This window comes from Oryzias latipes, chromosome 5, assembly GCF_053564925.1.
Source record: "Oryzias latipes strain Hd-rR chromosome 5, Olatipes_Hd-rR_3.1".
In the NCBI taxonomy this organism is placed as follows: Eukaryota; Metazoa; Chordata; class Actinopteri; order Beloniformes; family Adrianichthyidae; genus Oryzias; species Oryzias latipes.
In genome coordinates, this window is record NC_136241.1 from 15709673 (window position 1) to 15725520 (window position 15848).

Sequence of the window (15848 nt, forward strand, 5' to 3'; positions counted from 1 at the left end):
AGGAAGACAGAGAGAAGGAGCAAAAAGAAAATCTTCACAGAGCAAGCATAATTAGAAATATCCCCAGCATGTGTAGAAAGCAGCTCACTGCAAAAATAATTTTTTACCATGGACTACAAAACATAAGACACAAATAAGGCACTGAGCTGGAGCTGTTACTTTTTTCTTCTCTTTTTTGGTGCTATATTTAAAGAAAAATATAAAAAATCCGTGCTGTGGGTTGGGATCTATATGTAACCTGGCGTCTAGTTTAGTCTAGAGTTTGGAACTTTAAAAATATTTAAACTTTGTGTCAAGTATTTATTTTCTGGTTCTGGACCAAATGGATATTTCCCATCTTGCAGCTGCACCTGAACGCCACCTTGAGTCATTAGTTTCTAGCAGCCCCTCCACACGGAGAGTTAAAAACTATTCATCATGCAGGAAATGGTCAATAAAGAAGTCGATCAGCCCGGCGAGGCAAATTAGTTGTGTGGTGTGACCACTTTTGTGAGTTTTGGAATTTTGCATCCCAGGTGGCACATCTTTATGAAGTTGTGGAAGCATTTGATTATGCAGATTCAATGTGTGAGTGTGCGTGATGCTGCCTTACCTGTCGTTGTTCTGTCACTTAATCCCTGGATGCGTCCCCCTTCATTTCAGCTCCATTCCCAAATAAACAGCAGGACGCAGATCTTCAGAGGACCACCTGCATCTCCTCACTTTTAAAAACACCCAGGTGTGACATGAAATCTCTCCTCGCACTCAATCCCCGCGTCAAATCAGTCAGAAAGTGCTGCTTGTTGTCTACTTGCAAGCGCCAGACTTAAAAGTCTAGAAAAGTTGCTGGTCCTCCGCCTCTGACTCCCAACTTCCCATCCAGCAGTGCGCAGCGACGGCCGGGCAGCGGGGCGCGCAGCCGCGCATGCTCTCTGGATCCGCGCAGAGTGATGGTTGCGCTCTTCCGTCCGCTCGCTGGGTTCGGTCGGGCTTCGGCTGCGGCGTCGTGCCGTTACAGAAATGGGTTTGAGGCGTCCGGGGGCTGAAAGAGGAGCGAAGCTCATCACGGAGAGTAGCCCCGGTGCAGCAGCGCCACCCAGCGGTTACGTGGACATTCAGTGGCCAAACAGATGATTTTTTTTTATTGAAAAAAACATTTGAGGTTTACAATTTGGGACGGCTGTATACAATTATGACAAGTATAGAAAAACAGAAAAATGTAAATGACATGTACAAACAAGAAATGCAAGATAAAATTAAAAAATATAACAATAATAGAGAAAAAAATAAAATAAATTAAAAATAAAATAAAAAGGGGTTACATAGACATTTTAATGATTCTTAATTTAGAGGGTTATCAAAAAGCTGCAAGTTACATAAGATACTTTGAAGTTCCATAGCAAGTTTATTTTCCATGACATTTACAGATGAAAAAAAAGCATAGTTCTTTATGAAGTGTAAAAAAAATATCGTTTGATTTTAAGGAATCGATATTAATGTGTATAGAGAATTTACCCAAAATAATTACAACATTTAAAATAAGTTCTGTGTTTTTGTTTTTCTAAAATAAACCCAAAAATGATTTCCTTAGAAAAGTCTGCTAAATGTGGAATGTTGGGGAAAAGCCAATAATGTACATTATTCCAAAAGACATTAGAATAAAAACATTCAAAGAAAAGATGCTCAGTTGTTTCAACCTCCACATGACAAAAAGAACAACAATTTTCAGGAATTCCCAACCCTTTTTTAGTAATTCCTTGGAAGGGTAAATACCTGAAAAGGTTTTAAACAAACGGAAGAGAAGAGGGAAGTGTGAAAGATATTCCAATGAATCGTTGCTTACTTTTTGCTTTATCATATATTTTCAATTTTAGTTAACAGCAAAGAAAACAGCTGTTTTTTTTAGTATTTAATGAGGGGAGGAGCAGCTGTAAAGTCCCACTCCAATAACCTTTTATCTTTTTTTAAAGCGTTCTTTTTTTTTGTTTTGTTTTTTGTTTTTTTTTTAACTTGTCCTGTCCAACAGCTAGGCAGGCAGATGAGAGCTGAGGGGCCTCTTGTGTTGGACATATTTTACTTTAACAAGAGGGGTTATTAATCTTCAGACAAACCAAAGGTATGACTGAATAAACCCCTTTTGTAATTGAGGCCAAACTTTATTAATTTCAACCATGTTTGAAAATCTTTGGTGTTGGACTGGACGGAAAAGGAAAGAAGGGAAGAAGAGAGAGGGATGTTAGAGAGGGGAGGGTGATAGTGAGAGGGGGGGGTAAGACCATGAAGCAGCATAGAGCAGACAGGTTTACTGGTTGTTTATCATTACGGTACGGTTCAAATGTAGTACAAAAAGGGCGGGGCCTGTCCACACACACATACTCAAATGTTATCAACACACCTGCTAGCTGCAAAAATGTCCACATGTCGACATGTACACAAAAGAGTGTTCACACACGCATACCTATGCCTTTAAACCAACTAGTATGAAATCTTTCATTCATTCAATCATGCAAACTATTAGTGCAAAGGTGAGCTAACACCTGTGCTCAGGTGAGTGTTTATGTTCTTCTAAAATGGATGGTGGAATGTGAAAAGAAGGAGGAGGAGCGCCCAGCCACCCCCACACCCAGACCCCCGCCGCATCAGCAGCGGCAGCCGGAATCCCCCCCAACGCCACACGGGAACAGGCAGGGAACAACCGCCCCCCGGGCGACCAAGACCGCCACCCAGGCCAGGGCCAGCAGGACCGCCATGAGGCCCCCAGAGCCAGAGAGCAGGGAGGCGCGGAGGGAAAGAGAGCGCCGCCCCAGCCCAACCAGGAAAGCAGCCCCCCCGCCGTGCCGGGAGAGCCCAACGCAGGGCCCCACCGGAGAAGGACGCCCACAGCCCCAGACGAGCACCCCACCACCACCCAGGAGTTTCGGGCATCCCCCCGCCCCAACCCCAGGTACGAGCCAGGACCCCCCAAGGGAGACCCGCTCCGCACTCCAGGCAGCCACCCACCCGGCCCACGGTAGGTCCAGGGAGGAGCAAGGCAGGGGCCCGCCGCCCCCGCCCAGGAGGGGGGAACCCCGCGGAAAAAAGCGTTTTTAAAGCGTTCTGAGTGGTCTTCTAACTATGCTGTTTTTAGCCTAAATTAAAAAAAAAAAAGGGGATGTTTTCCAGGCCTACTGGCAGTCTGCTGCCCTTCCCATCATCCATCTGTCATCAGCTCAGACGAGGAGAACAAAGACGTAAACGGATCTGTTGGTCTGCATCAGAAGAGTGGAGCAGTGAGCTAGTAACCCACCCATTGTATAATCTACGTCACATCTACAATCTTTTTCAAACGTCTTGTTTTTTTGCTCCTGATTTAAATGAACAAAAACTCAGAAATTCAATTTTAAGCTTAATTTTCTTTATTTATCCCCTTTCTCATGAGAAAAATGCTACGAGAACATTTTAAAACACCAAAAACAGCGGAGTGGGTCTTTACGCTATGAAGGAACACGAAATAGTGGTAAAAGAGTGATTAAAAATAGGTATTTAAAAAAAAATAAGTGTGTTCTATATTTCTGTTTCTGTATTCACTATTTCACATTTTTACTGCTATTTCTCATGTTTCATCTTAATCTTTGGGTGGAGGCAAAATTTGATTTAGGGAACAAATGTCTTGGTTTTGGAATTTGGTCTTAGTCTACAATTTGTTTGTCTTTGGCATATTAAAAATTCTTTGTTATGAGAGTCCATCATAGAACAAATGCCTCTAAGCAAATTGCACACTAAGTTCTATATATTTTTTTATTTTGTGCTTCTTTTACCACATGTTTATTAATTTATGTATACAGCCCATCCCTTCTAAATTATCTTTAATTGGAAAAAAAACAACGTCAACCTTGTCCATTCTCAAAAAAGAGACAACAGTGATAGGGGAAGGGAATTCTGAATTAACGGATTAACGGATGTGTTTCCCCACTATGCCACCCTTTTGATTAAGCTGCTGCACATAAACATTTATAAAGGCCATCACATGCGAGTGAGTGAGCAGCACACAGAGCTGAAGGGCTTCTGCACTACAAGCCACACTCACATCACACGGCAAAGCCCACGTCTGTGCACATCTTTTGTTGTAACCTATTTGATCTCTTTTCCTATAGCAGATAGAATTCAAAAGAACCACAGGGTGTGAAAAATGAGATTCCTCCCTTTTTCACACAACGCGGATTACACTTCCATCAGCATTAAGCCCTCACTCTTTTCTTATCCCACCCACACAATTTGTGTGAATCTGAGGAGCTTGTCTATTATCACTTAAATTAAACTTGACTGAGTTTATGATACAGAAAGAAACCAAACTTTTTGAAACAAAATGTGCAAATAAAGACATCTGTGGTTAAATTATGTTGTTTTTAAAGTCCCACTCCTATCTTTTGATTGATTTTAAAAGTGTTCCCAGTGGTCTTTTAATTTTGATTATGCCATTTTTACCCAAATCAAAAAAACCTGTGTTGTTTTATAGGACATAGTTTTTGCAGAACGGCAGGATTTAATGAGAAATTCTGAGTTGTGGGTGCAAGCCTGCCCCCACTTCCCGTCTTTCCTATGTCTACACACGCTCTTCCGCTAGTCAACAGCCTCCTACAAAACCAACCTAACATTAGTGGTGCAACAAAACCGGCGAGCAATATCAGAGCTATCCAGCCGTACCGTTTTGACCCAGATGGCAGCTCGGACAAGGAAAACAAAGACGTACATGGATCTATTTGTCTGCTAGTGGATGCATCGGAATGGAGCCAAATGTAGCTTCTACTTTACAGCTACAATCTTTTTCAAATATTTTTCTTGTCTGCTCCTGATTCACAACAAATTAAATAAAGAAAAACTCAGAAATGCAATTTTGGGCATAATTTTCCATAATGTCCCCCATCATGAGAAAATGCCACAAAAGCATGTTAAAAACACCAAAACACAATCTTCATCAGTGTGTTTGAGGTATTTTCCTAGTTTTTGGGACCAAGACACAAAATGTATTTATGGGAGCAAAAACATCCATTCTTAATTTAAATTGCTGAAAAGTCCACAGTCTGCTTTAGGATTTCAAAAGCCACAGAGACTTTTAACTTGACTTCTCCTTTTACCATTTCCTGACTACTTTCAAAAGTTTCAACCAAGTGAAAATGCTTAGCATTCCTCCTCTAGCTTAGTTTAACTGTGCAAGTGTCAATTATTTTAATTTTCCGAGGTGTTTGCAGAATGCTGATGACAGTTGGAACAGCGTTTTTTTGAGCGAGCATTTTTATAAAACTTTCTTGGCCTTTAGCCATTGCTGTAGGCAAACCAAAACCCCATAAAGTAAAGAAGTGGGCATAGACTTTTTTGTGCTCATGAGCCATCCAAACCAGCAGCTGCAGCTTTAAAATGTTGATAAATTTTCCATCTTTCACTTTGTGTGTTTTCTTGGTCATCCCTATATAGCGGGTGTTTTGAAGGCCATCTGTTAATCTCTGACATTCTATTTCCATTTTGTCCGAGGACTACTGTTCAGTCTAAATGCATTATCATCCTTCCCTTTCTCAAGCAATCTCTTTTGTCTGGCACACTAAAGCGCAGGAATGGCTGGAATAATCAATATAAAGCATTGCAACAGTGTATGGAGATGGAAGGCGGGCATCTGGATTTTAAAATGAATTGATCTGGAAACTCCTTGAGAGAGTGTTATCATCATAAAGCTAAAGGCATCTACCTCAGATGAAACTCCACACATAGAAACACACAGTTGGGCAGAATCAAAGGCCAGGCCACAGCAATCCCTGCAGACTGAGAACGAAAAGACAAAAAAAAAAAAAAAGGAAAGGGAAAAGCCAGCTCATTATCATTGACCAGCCTGAGCTATAAAATTCAAAGCAGATAACAAGACCAGAGCCAAGCTTCACATCAAATTATGACCCACCATGAATAGAGAAGCTGTTATTCCCATCCTATTTGCGTCATTTATATTACGTGGTTCCAAAAGTCATCGAGTTTCTTTCTTCCTCTCTGAGTGTCTTTTACACGTACTGAAAGGGGAGATGACCTCATTAATCTTCGGAGCATTGTGTGGACCCATCCTGTCAGGCCGTGGACGCTGCGTTTTGTGACACAGCTCCGCTCATTAAATCATATGACAGGATGAGGTCAGCCGAGCTGTAAGGTGTCTCAAGCTGCTCCCAAGAAGATAAAGCAAAAAGTGTTGGAGAGCTCAAACAACAAATATACTGTAGGTGGCAGCTGAGGTGACTCAGGAGTTTTTTTTTTGTTTTTTTTTGCACGAGGCAACGAAGTGGATTCAAGAACCTCAGGCTGTGTCTATTTCAGGGAAAGTGTTGTCTCTACGCCTGAGGTGTCATGTGACGAGGAAACCTCTGCCTCTTCTGGCCTCATTAGTGTGGGCGGCACCTTGCATTACACTTACCGCCTCATGGTGGTCGTGCTGCGATCATTATCACTTCCTGCTGGTGGCACGAGTTGTTGGGGCTTCACAGCTTCTCACTGATGTTGCTGGTTTGGACTAAAATAAACCTGCAGGGAAAAAGCAGCGAAGTCCTGCTGAATCTTCACATGCTTTCCCCTTAGCGTTTGAAGACAGCGAGACGTCTACTAGAAAATTGCAGGGGGAGGGGGGCATTATGGCCTCAAGAATGGCCCTTTGCATCAATAATGCAGAGGAAGCAGCAGTTAATGCCCCCTTTATTTCAACAGGTCTGCAGATATCGGCATAGTTATTCTTCCTCAGCTGCAGATTTTCGATGAGAGGCCGCTACATCAGGCTTTATGGCTTTGTGTGCGGCTGCACTGAGAGGTCTCTCCTTCGACCTCAATCCTGCCTGCAGAGCCATTAATGGGTTTTCATCAGGGGCCCAGGATAATGGAGTTTCCGACTTCTTCAACACTCTCCGTCAATTCATCGGAAGGTTGTATCTAGAGAGAAAGAAATAATGCCCACATAAAGTCAGGATGTATGAGCTCAATTTTGCGTGAGCAGTGAGAGCACAGATGAGAAGAAGCCGGTCGTCTCAACAGGCCGTTTTAAATGTAAAAAATAACCTTTTATTACAAAAAATAATAATAATAAGAGATGTAATGGCAGGCTATATGTTACTGATTTTTGTGTAAGTGTAGTGGACTCTAGTACGTTTTGCTTTAAAAATGCAAATTAAGTCATTGTCTGTACTCTAACCATCATCCCGTTATGGCCTTTATATGTCAGTTCACAGCATAAGGAAAATGATGGGCATCACGCTGATTTATGTCATCATAGATGAACGGAGTCCTCTGCCAGGTGATCCCAGATGAGAGGAAACACACACTCATCAGTGACAATTAAAAAGGGGTTTATTACAACATTGAATTTACTGCATGTTAAAAAAAAAGTCAATACTATTAGTGAAAAGGGGTACAAGTGTTAGATAACCCTAAATGTGCATCCCTGACTTTTCCTCAAAACAAAATTAACAGAAAATTTGATAGAAAAACTATGATTTATCCTGTGGTGGCACCTTCCCACAAAGCACTAGGAGATCCATTGACAAATTCCTACAAGACAGATTCTGCAAAATATGATTATATTAGAAAGAGCTTTTCCAAAACCCAACAACCGTTTATTTTTTTACCCTAAAACTTAAAGGAAAATGTTGGATACTCAGTTATGGAAAACGGGTTTTAAAAATGACTATGAAGAATTTTGACCGAGCAGGACTGCGTGGTGGAGTATAGTGGCTAGCACCTTCACGTCACAATGAGAAGGCTCTGGTTCAAATCCCAGCTGGAACAGTTCTGTGTAGAGTTTGCATGTTCTCCTCATGCATGTGTGGATTTTTTCCAGGCTAGATTCCTCCCACAGGCCAAAATCATGCTTCATGGGATAACCCTTGTGCTGTCTTTAACATTGGGAGTTGGGTGATCTAGACCCACTAGACAGTGCTCTGAACCTTTTTTCTTCAATGATTTGTGATCTTCACTGGTGTCCATGGATTACATGAAAACTTTCCACCTTTATCCACCTTTGTCATGGTAGGGAGAACACGTCGATGGAAGGGGGGGTCATAGGATAGCACACGGGTTAATGAATTACTCCAAAAAAGCCCCTGGGTGTGATTGTGTTGCCCTGCAAGAGGCTGGCAGCCTGTCCAAGGTGTACTCTGCCTTTGCTCGCCTTTTTCCCCAACAGTAGCTGTGTAGGTTAGACTCTGGCAGCCCTGTGACCCTGAAATGGACACAGCAGGTTGAAAAAATGGATGGATGTTGACATAGCAGTAGCCAATCAATGATTGATTTATCTCTGAGTTAAACTTTATGTTTATCTGTGCAGCATTTGGAGCTTTTTTGCTTTACAAGTCAGAAATGGCCTAATTACGACTCCTCTTTAGGATCTTTGCATACTGTTTTATCTAAATATTAAAAAGAAAAAATAAATAAAGAATGCTCTGTGTCTACAAATGAATTAGTGTGTAAAAGACCTTTAAAGAAGACATTAAACACATTTTTACTTGAATTTGTCACACACTAAACTACAAATCCTCAGTTGACTTTTATTTCTTTCCCAATTGTTGGTGTTACCTGTTAATCTCTCTGTACAGATAGTTTCTAATCTAAGTCAAGCATTTCCACCTTTACCACCATTTGCACAAGCAGACACAAACTCATAGGAAGATAAAAATCACGGAGACAAATTCTCTTGATTTCTCAGTTCCATGTGCATTCAGAGCTGCTGCCTGAGAAGAACCTGCTCATTCATCAGGAAAGAGATTACATCTTCATCTATCTCTACTAAGTATTGGGAGTACTCTATCCTAGAAAAGAGTAAAATCTAAAGGAAAAGAAAATCCATCCTTTCAGGCGACGGATTTTACTCAATTTGGTTTGATCACTCGCCGACGTGCAACCTTGCTGTACATGAGCTGAGATATGTTTTGTGATAGATAATATGTCAGTGTGCAAATGCATTCTTTTGTCTCAATCATGAAGCAATGCAAATAGTTCACATATGTAAAATAACAAACATTAACAACAAGGATAGAATTTTTCCCCAAACTCTAGTAAAGCAGCACAGACATGCTCTGTCTTGAAAGTATGACTTTAACTCTATCTGGTGGACATAACCTGCAATTGCAAAAGTCCTTACTTGTCTGTGATTTGTAAATGCAAAAAAAACATGTAAACAAATGTTTAGTAAAATAAAAAATGATAAAAAATAAATCCCTCAGTAGTATCCGAGTCATCAGATCAATGATACTTTTGCATTTTGAAGAGTTATTTTTTTTAGTCAAAGTAGCAATATAACTACTGGACGATTTTATAAGGTGCACTTTTTGTAAGTTTATCGCGTTTTGTGTGTATCTTTTGACTGTTTTCAGAAATGTTTCTTTTTCTAAGATTTTACTTTCTAACATAAATGTTTTACCAGACCATTCAATTCAATTCAATTCAATTTCAATTCAATTTTATTTGTATAGACCAAAATCACAACAACAGTCGTCTCGATGGGCTTTGAAGTAAAACATGAACTCAAAAGGATCAGGAATACAAAGAGTTCAATAGGAAAATACTAAAATGAACTAACAAACTGACTAAGCTATACTGGCATCCCTGCCCTTAGACCCCCCTTCGCGGTAAGGAAAACCGGAATCCGGAAAAAACGAAGAAACCTCAGGGGTGCCCACAGGAAGGAGGGATCCTCCCCCAGGACGGACAGGCGATTTATCAGAACTATTAGAGAATAATTAACTTATCTAACTCTACAATTACATATATAAAGTCCAGTGGACGAGCTTCATCCACCCGTGGTTGGGGGGACAGTCAGGGGCGCGAGTCGAGGAACCACAGCCAGGTATAGGAGCAGGAGCAGAGACGAGGTACTCGGTCAGGTACAGAGCAGAGACGAGCCACAGGCAGGATCCACAGCCAGGTGTAGGAGCGGGAGCAAAGGCGAGGTAAACGGTCAAGAACAGGAGCACGGATGAGCCTTAAATGATAAATCCTGGTCAAATAAAACCCCAAGGTTTCTAACTGTGTAATTGGGGGCTATACTAGACTAGACGAGACTATCTGAGAAGACAGAACATCTCTGAGGTTTTTAGGACCAAGTATAATGACCTCAGTTTTTTCTGGGTTCAAGAGGAGGTAATTAATTGTCATCCAGGTCTTGATGTCTCTGATGCAGGCATTTTCTCTATATCGTCATTCTGGTCAGGTTTCATGGATAAATACAACTGCGTGTAGTCGGCATAACAATGGAAATTAATGCTGTGTTTCCTGATTATGTTTCCTAGGGGTAGCATATAAAGCGTAAAACAGGATGGGTCCTAAGACTGAGCCCTGTGGGACTCCACAGTTAAATCGAGTGCACTGAGAGGAATGTCCATTTACATTAACGAACTGATACCTATCGGACAGATAGGATTTAAACCATTGGAGAGCAGATCCTCTGATCCCTATGTCCTACTCTAATCTATGGAGTAAAATACTGTGGTCGATAGTGTCAAAGGCTGCACTGAGGTCTAACAGGACCAGAATAGAAAGTACCGGTAGTCCCTTTTCTGATGCCAATAACAAGTCATTAGAGACTCTAACTAATGCAGTTTCCGTGCTGTGGTGGGGTCTGAACCCCAACTGAAAGTCTTCAAAGTGGCTGTTGTCCTGTAGGTGGCAGTAAAGCTGCTTAACTACAACTCTTTCTAGGATTTTAGAAATAAAGGGGAGGTTTGATATCGGTCTATAGTTGGCCAAGATGCTAGGATCCAAACTGGGCTTTTTCAGAAGAGGTTTAACAACTGCATATTTAAAAGACTGTGGCACGTAACCCGTTTCCAGAGAGGTATTTATCATTGTTAATATGGAATCATTAATTAGGGGAAAAGTTTCTTTAAAAAGTCTAGTGGGAATTGGGTCTAACAGACAAGTTGAGGATTTGGAGGACATAATAATTGATGCTATTTCCACTTGATCCACAATAGTGAAGCAGTTTAATGTTACAGAGGTTTCTATGGATGCCTCCACTTCTACCGCTTCAGCTTACTCTGGGCTGATTTGAGATTTTACTATCGAAAAATGAAAGAAAATCATCAGAGTTGAGAGAAACAGGAACATGTGGTTCTACTGAGCTCTGACTGCGAGTTAATTTAGCAATAGTGCTAAAAAGAAATCTTGGATTGTTTCCATTCTCCGATATTAAGGTTGAATAGTACTGGCTTCTAGCTCTACGCAGAGCTTTTTTATAATTTAATAGGCTATGTTTCCAGGTATTCAGAGACCGCTCTGAACTGGAGCGGCGCCATTCTCTTTCCAACTTACGGGTTTCTTGTTTAAAAGAACGAGTTTCAGCGTTAAACCACGGTGCTACTCGGTTTTGTCTGACGAACTTAGGTTTCAAGGGGGCAACAACATCGAGTGTACTCCTGAGGGCTTGTAAGGCATCATTAACAAAGTGGTCATTTATACTAGGACTGATGCTATGGGAGCTGGACTCAGAGTATTTTCTCAGAGTATCACTAAGTACTGGCTGAACTGTGTGTTTAAACTCAGACACAGAACGGTCAGTTAAGGTTCTTCTAAGCTGTTTCTTACTCACTGGGGCAGCAGCATGTTCTAATGTAAACTGGAAGGTAATCAGAAAGTGATCAGAAATGATGGGGTTAAGAGGAAGGACACTCAGCTGGCTGATCTCTATACCATGGGTTAGAACAAGGTCCAGGGTGTGCTTATGACAGTGAGTGGGTTTATTCACACTTTGGGTGAAACCAACATCATCTAATAAAGCTGCAAAAGCATTTCCTAGACAGTCACTGGGGTCATCAACATGAATATTAAAATCCCCTATTATTATAGTTTGATCAGAATCTAAGACACCATCTTGGAACTAAGGAATAAACTAACTCCAACAAAGTAGTATTTCAGCTTTTAAATTAGAGCAGGCGTCAGCAACCTTTAGGCCTGTTTCTTAATGATCAAAATCTAGTAGGAGGCGCAAAGTCTTATTTTACCCTTTAGAAAATGTTGATACTGCTTTGCATTGATTACATTGTTTTTTCATGTCACATGAATTGTAATTCCTTTATGACATGATTAAAAACAAAAATTTAAAGAGGAACAAGCATTTTCTCAGAAGCTCATATGACGTCATTTGAAAATGAAAGACTTTCTGTGCCCGACACAGTTGTCTCAGTGCAGCTGGTGTGCTCCTGTAAAGGGTTTTAAACAACGCAAGACAAAAATGGCTTTTTCCTTGTTATTATAGGTCTACTTTGATAAGCCATCATATTTTTTCCAACTTTATTCTGATCTTAACTTGAACATAAAAATGAATGAATTGGTTTATGATCCAGTAGAAAAAGTACATAAAGAAAATACAAATGAGTCATTCTATTGATATGTCACATTTTGAGTCATTGTCCTTTCCAATTCTGATTAACTTTACCTGCTCATCAAAATGTATATCTAAAAAGCTTTATAAATACACTGAAATGTATTAATTGTAATTTAAAGTTATTTAAAATATACCAGTTTCTTTTTTTTCATACATAAATTTTGAATACTGTTGAATGATAAAAACAAAATCCTTAATTACAAAACAATTTTAAAACAACTGTCTTCTATAAAGTGATTCTCTTCTTTGACCACCCTCATGATCTTCTTCACTACATCCCTGAAGCTCCTCTTTGCTCTTCCTCTAGGTGACTTTCCTGGAAGCTCCAACCTCTGCATTTTCACCAACATGATGTTTTTTATAGATTTATTTATTTCAGTTAAGCAATTTGTGTTCATCGTTCCATCATAAACATAGTAAAGTGTACTGTACAGTTGTACACAGTTAATCGTTACTACAAGATGTTATTTCCATTGTAAAGGTGTCGACTATGCTATTTAAATGACTAGTCATTTAAGTCTGTCTAGCTGCAAAAAAAAAATCTGAGAACCAAATTTGAAGCAAGACTATTTTTAATGTTAGCATGCAAACCAAAAACTCTGTTGTCACTTTCATATTTATTCATAACTGAGTTTTTAAATGGTTTCTTAACTGATGAATTGGAGATTCATGACTTGAAAATTATTCTACAGTTTTACATCTATCACAGAAATACTGTTCATTTTAAAATAATTTGTATTGCCAGTTTTTTCATCTTTTTTTTCACTTTCATATTTTCTTTTTTATATAGTTTTTCTACAAATAATGTGTTGTTGGTTTTTTTGGCAACAGTTTCTCTTCATTTTTACTTCTTTGTGATTTTTCATTTGACTTATTTTTTCTTTGGTTTAAATTATAGAGGTGCGAGAATCTCTGCAAAAGGCTTCACATGTGATATTTGGATCAGCTGTTGCACAAACATCACTCCTTTTTTTATGCAGAGTTCTTTTTTTATTCATCAATGTTTCCTGATGTATTTCGGCTTGTTCATTTAAAAGACGACAAACATTTTTAAAGATGGCAAAAACAGTCACGCAATGTCACCAATTAATAGACCTCCAACATTTTGATCAACGAGTCCTTAGGTAAATTTGTTTTCTGGCCTATCACATGCTTTCCCACAAGCATGAAGCAAAGTTCAGTTAAGAACATACCAGTTTTTTCAGTCCACTTGTTGAAATCATTTGCCTTGGTTCAGTTAGGTTAAGTATTAATGTGGGCTTGTTCAGTTCCAATCCATTAGGTCTTGTGTTTTCCTTCCTTTTTTTTTTTCCATGTAGTTTAAATGTTTTTTTCTTCTTAAGGATGTGGTGTTGCACCCTTGAAAACAGACGGGACTTCGTCTTCTTTTTGGCAACTTTATTCACCCCGGATTTTGTATGTTTTAATATTTAGTGCTTTCTTCTGAGGCAGCCAGAGCAAGAAAAAAAAAAACGTGATGGCATACACATCGAAGCGCATCTCAATTCTGCACATGTGCACATTGCAAACATGGAGATACTGCTGTATTTTCAAAATAAAAGAGCATGGTAAATGACTAAAATGAGAAACGTTTCTCACATCTTTCATGGACCATGCCTTAAAGTAAATGAATGTAGAATTTTATGGCTGCAACTCCGGCTTGCTCTGTTTTCCCATTTTTCTTGGTTTCTTTATGTAGACTCCTGTGTCATTCAGTTTTCTGTTTGCGTCAAAATGTTAATTTTTAGATTTGAGCTTATCGGCTGTAATACAAGTGATTTTGTTCTGTCATCTTTGTTTAGTGTAAAAACTGGAATTATCTTGCTCATCCAGGAGTATCTTTTACTTCTTAGAAATTGCAATAACTGCTTTTCTAGTGTTTGTAACTCTTCAGATGAAGCTTCATCACCTGCATCTAGTCCAGTGCTTCTCAATTATTTTTTGCCAGGCCCCCTAGGAAATAGAAATTGTTTCATTGATTTGGAACATTAACACAGCAGCACCAATATATTTAACATTTTTAGTCTGAAGAAATAGGTAAAAACAGTGCTGATTTTTTTTCTAAATGGATTATTTTTTATGATCTCATAAAGGGCAGCTGTTTTCCTGCATTACCTGCTGTCTTTAGGCCCGTTCACACCGGGACGAAATTCGCCGGCGATTTTCGCCGACGTTTAACGCCTCGTGACTAAACAAAGGGCACCAATGAGAGTGTGCACACCGACGCGAAAAAACGCCACGCGACAAAGCGTCAAAAAAAAAAAAAACGCCTCGGGTTCGTTTTTTTTTCCGACGCGTCGCGTCGAAATCTATTCGACCAATGAGAATGGCGCTTTTGCACACGTGTCTGGAGCTTCTGAAGTTACAGTAAAACACAACTTGGGGGCGCTCAAACACAAAACTGCCTTGCTGAGCACACATACCAGCGAAGAAGTTAGACGCCAAGTAGCGCCAACACTGCCGCAAAGAAATAATGACGGACATTCTTAAATATCCCCTTACCAAGTACCAGTTGGAGCTACTGATGCTTGAAATATTCATGTTTTCTTTGTATTATTCTGACAAGCACATAAATACTTGCTCTCTTCTTCTGAGTGAAAAGCGACTTTAAGAAGCGTAAAGTTGCGGAGCGCCACCTTGTGTACAGGAGTATTTCTGTTTACATTAAGCGCCATCTAATGTCAGGGAATGAAATTGCATGTTCGCTCGGCTCACCGTCAGCGAAAATCGCCTGGGTGTGAACACAAAAAACGTGGCAAAAAACGCTGGCGAATAACGCCTGGCGAATATTCGTCCCGGTGTGTACGGGCCTTAAATGTCAAATACTGACACCAACTAAACCACAGGCAGACAAAGACTACATTTATGGAAAATAAAGACAGGTCTGTCACGGGGTGGGGGGCTCGAGAGCAAGTAGGACCCAGATGCAGAGACGGGAGGCCAACGGGTTCAGGACTAAAGGGTTTAATAACAGAACAAAAGGCGCTGCAGAGCAGGAATACTAAGACAAAACAAAAACTCACTGTGGCTTGGCGAGGGACAAAGAACGAGGAACGAGGACGCTAAGACGTGAACACCATGACACAAGCTAATGGACCAGCACAGGAGGAAGGCAGAGACAAGACTTATATACAGACAGGGCAGACAAGACACAGGTGAACACGATCAGGGCAGATGGGGACCAAAGGAAGTAAAACTCAAGAAACATGACAAGACAGGAAACCTTTCAAAATAAAACAGGAAACAGAACCAAACAAGACAGAACAAGAACTAAAATGAAAAACAAGACACAACAAACTCAAAACCATGACAAGGTCATCAAAATGGCTACAATAGTTAATAAAAAATGACAATATTAGCATGAGCAGAGAAATCTAAAGGCACGCCATGATCCTGGTGTTGCGTAATAGAGGCTGCTCGCATGCGCTGTTCCACCTGGCAGCCTCAGCCCACTACCCCTCCCCTCTCTTTCTCACACACGCAGCCGTGTGAC

General features: G+C 40.2%; 1 protein-coding gene and 1 long non-coding RNA gene across 2 annotated transcripts in view; both read right to left on the bottom strand.

The window, feature by feature from the left end:
- Positions 1 to 995, bottom strand: part of tafa3a (TAFA chemokine like family member 3a) — a 124945-nt gene extending 123950 nt beyond the window's left edge. Inside the window, exon 1 of the mRNA XM_004068798.4 lies at positions 593 to 995. The gene's annotated coding sequence lies outside the window, so the exon portion shown is untranslated. The remainder of the gene's footprint in view (positions 1 to 592) is intronic.
- A 2361-nt stretch (positions 996 to 3356) lies between these two features.
- LOC144992175 (uncharacterized) lies at positions 3357 to 15458 on the bottom strand. Its single transcript, XR_013656035.1, has 4 exons — positions 15379 to 15458; positions 6407 to 6912; positions 5906 to 6011; positions 3357 to 5772 (listed from the first exon to the last, which is right to left on the bottom strand). It is a non-coding gene; the product is annotated as an uncharacterized LOC144992175 (long non-coding RNA).
- Positions 15459 to 15848: the final 390 nt, after the last annotated feature.